Raw genomic sequence first — 3,385 nt, forward strand, 5'->3', positions numbered from 1 at the left:
ATTCCCAGAGAAATCATGATCGCGGAAAACTTCCATTTGGACGAAAAAATTCAAAGAAAAATTCAAAAATTCCAAAAAATACAGCGTTTTTTGAGCAGTTACAGTTTCGTGAAATTAACGTGCCAGTAACAAACACAAGACAGCTGCATTTTTCGCCATAAAACACACAAAATGACATGTTTTGAAGCACATTTTTGAATTTCAAATGAGAGCGCCATTAGTGCTCTGCCAGTTCAAAGATGCAGAAATCGCAATTTGGATTTGTTACAGCTTCGGAATTTTGGCCTTTTTCTCGTGTTTGTGGAAACGGGCTTGGCTAATTCGAGCTTCTTGGGGATTGACCATCGCTAATTTTGTTTTTCGTAAGTTTATCATCTCCGATTCGCCTCTTATATTGGATTCTAGTGATTTTGGGCATGGGCCAGTGGTGTCTGTTTGCGTACTTTTGGTTTGGAGATCGGATTCAAATCACGGCTTTCTGGGCTACTACAGCCGTCGCGGTAATTTTGTCAGCTGTGCATGGCTGTTTTCTCACAAGGAAGGGGTCTTTAGCTGATTAAAGCTGATTCGCCAAATAGAGCAACAATTAAAAGACTCCTCTCAAGAAACATTGGCGCCACAAGAAACCCAGTTATTTCTACAGAAGCTGATTTTGGGGCTGATATCAATTTCTTCTACGCCGCTCAAATTGCATTTGCATTCGTTCAGGTCTGGGCTCGGCAACCTGAGAAGAAAACCTGAGTTAGGTTGAGAAAAGGCTTAAATGAAAAACCGCGTAGCGGCTTATATAAAAACAAAGCCACGAAGCGGCTTTGCAAATATTTTCACCTCAATCTATTAAAAATTCTGACAAAAAATCCCAGATGAAAAGCCGCATGGCGGCTTTTTTAAAAAGGAAGCCGCGACGCGGCTTCGCTAGAATTTTGAATAGATTGAGATGAAAATTTTTGGGAAGCCGCTAAGCGGCTTCGTTTTTTAAAAAACGCCGGCTTTTCATTTTAGGTCTTTCTGAACCTGACTCAGGATTTCTACTCAGGTCGCCGAACCCAGGGTTCAGATTTCCTGTTCCATTTCCGTGCTGTACTTTCTGTTCGACTGCGCCTGGCGGGGGCTTTAAAATTAAACTGTCCAGAATAAACAATTGCTGTCCCTATCGAGTTGAATCCTATTTGCTTAACTCGCCACCTCAAAAGTGTTTGTGGCCAAGGACAAGTATCGTCATGGTGCTTATACTTAAATATTGAACGACCGAAATTTCCCTAGGAAAAAAGTGCTTAGTTGTCCATTTGTAGGAATATTTATGAGAGCTTAAATTTGCTGAAGATTCTATTTTTGATGAAAGAGCACAAGTTTTTGCCAGGAAATATTAAAAATTCTGAAATTATTAAGTTGATATTCTGAGCTTAAAAGCCTGTTTTGAAACCTGAGTCAGGATCGTGAATAGGCTTTAATGAAGAGCCGCGGTTTTCTAGTGAAGCCGCGAAGTATTAAGGACCCAAAGATAAAGATGTCATTATGATTCTTGTGATGAACTTTTTTTTCAGCAATTTTTAATCCCGTAAAGATTGAAAAGAATTTTCTTTCATTTTGGATTGGCTTTACAGATCTTCCTGTACGAGTATTTTATGCATCGGCAATTTGCTCCTTCTTTTTATGTTTTTTAAAAAGAGAATTGATGAACAAAATTTGCTGGAATTTGATTCGAGCTAATTTTATTTTCCGTAAGTTCATTTCTCCGAAAAAAGTGGGTATTGAAGGTTGTTTAGTGCTTTTTGGGCTGGCTGAATGGATAGGTAGGGGGGTTTGAAGGAGAATTGATTGATAAATTGAGCTAGAAAGCGAACATTTGGTTCTTTTCTGGTCATCGTTAGCTGCTAACTTGGTTTTGACAACAGTTTTTGTTTATCATCTTCTCAGGAAAGAGTCGAAATTCAAGAAAACGAGCCAAAAACGCAAAATTTTCGTTTCCTAATGTTAGAGTTATGATCTCGATAAATGCAGGAAGTCTCTAGACGGGTTTGTTTGTAAAAGAGTATAAGTTTATTTGTAACGCGAGACGAAAGTAGAAGATTGAGAAGAGTGTTTTGAACTAAGGGCAGAGTCTTTATATAGTGTTTTAGTTCGTGCGGATGAGATGTTAAACGGTGCGGATGACTGTGTAGTTGGTGCAGTTGGAAGATTCAGTCGCGCGGGTGAGATAGTAGATCGTTTGAAAATAGCTTCATTTGGTGCGCGCGGCTGAGGGCTTCATCCGGACGAATGAATGGCTAGTCCGCGCGAGTAAACATCTCGCGCGTACGAGTGAGAGAGGGGCTCAGCGCCTGTCTTTTGCAAGGAAGAGCGCTAGCGAGAATATAACACTAATATACATCTTCCCTTCTTTTTAATTGAAATCATCATTGATGAGCTGTTGAAGAGCATTGGCAGCTGATGATGATTCAGACTCTGTATAGCCGGGAGGAGATTCTGGTTGAGTTGCATTTTTGAATATTTCGTCCAACGAGAAGTTTTCAGAAATCAAATTTTCAGGAGCATCGCTTGTTGTAGGAGCGGCTTGTACTGTATTTACTGACGATTGAGCGTTCGATGTTGTAGCATTGGTCCGAGGATCCTTTTGAACCAAAATAACTTCAAAATCTCCCAATTGAAGAAGCCGAGCTTCATCGTGAAAGTATATTTCGACTTTGCGAACGAGTGTTAATAAATCAGCTTCTGAAATCGAGTTGAGCTCAGACCAGACGTTTCGTCGTGAGTAGAATTGTTTTTCAAAGCTTGTTATGATGCTTAATTCGCTATTGTTTACTGAATATCGGAGAATGATGCTCTTGTATGACCAGATGAGCAATGATTCCAAATTTTTCGCGTTTCGTATTTTGAGGTTGTCTTCGGAGTAACTAAATATTTGCTTTTTCTGAATTTCTTCCATGACGGTTGTAATTGACTGTAGGAGCGTTCGCACGATTCTTGTTTTGGGTTCTGATTCCAGATGAAAGAGATCAATTTTATAACCAAGTACAAAGTTTAGGTTGAACGTCATAAATCGTTTTTTTACATCTTCTTTTCGCGAGAAGATTAGGCACTCAAGAATATTACTTCTCTCAGAAGGCATTTTTCGATTTATCTCTGAAGATTCTGAGCGTCGATTTTTTGGAGCTTTGAATTTTATACGGGCGTTTTCATTCCTTAGCGGGCGTTTAGCTAACAACCCGTTTTGGCGAGGCTGTAACGGCGGGTTGATTACTGCAAGGGGGAATCGAGCTGCGCCGCGGAGGGGAAATGGTCGGCCCTTTACGCGTTTTCGATTTTGGTTTTTGAAAACATTTTCGACTTCCATTTTTGAATAACGTGCTGAGTGTGAGGTGGATTCGCCAATTCCATTGAACTT

The 3,385-nt window shown here is 40.0% G+C and overlaps 1 long non-coding RNA gene across 1 annotated transcript; it reads left to right on the forward strand.

Annotated features, from left to right (window-relative positions):
• The first annotated feature begins 597 nt into the window (after positions 1-597).
• On the forward strand, positions 598-1,153 carry LOC145699432 (uncharacterized). The gene is made up of 2 exons (XR_014134014.1): positions 598-708; positions 1,058-1,153. It is a non-coding gene; the product is annotated as an uncharacterized LOC145699432 (long non-coding RNA).
• Positions 1,154-3,385: the final 2,232 nt, after the last annotated feature.

The sequence above is a fragment of the Oikopleura dioica genome, chromosome 2 (genome assembly GCF_907165135.1).
Source record: "Oikopleura dioica chromosome 2, OKI2018_I68_1.0, whole genome shotgun sequence".
Classification (NCBI taxonomy): Eukaryota; Metazoa; Chordata; class Appendicularia; order Copelata; family Oikopleuridae; genus Oikopleura; species Oikopleura dioica.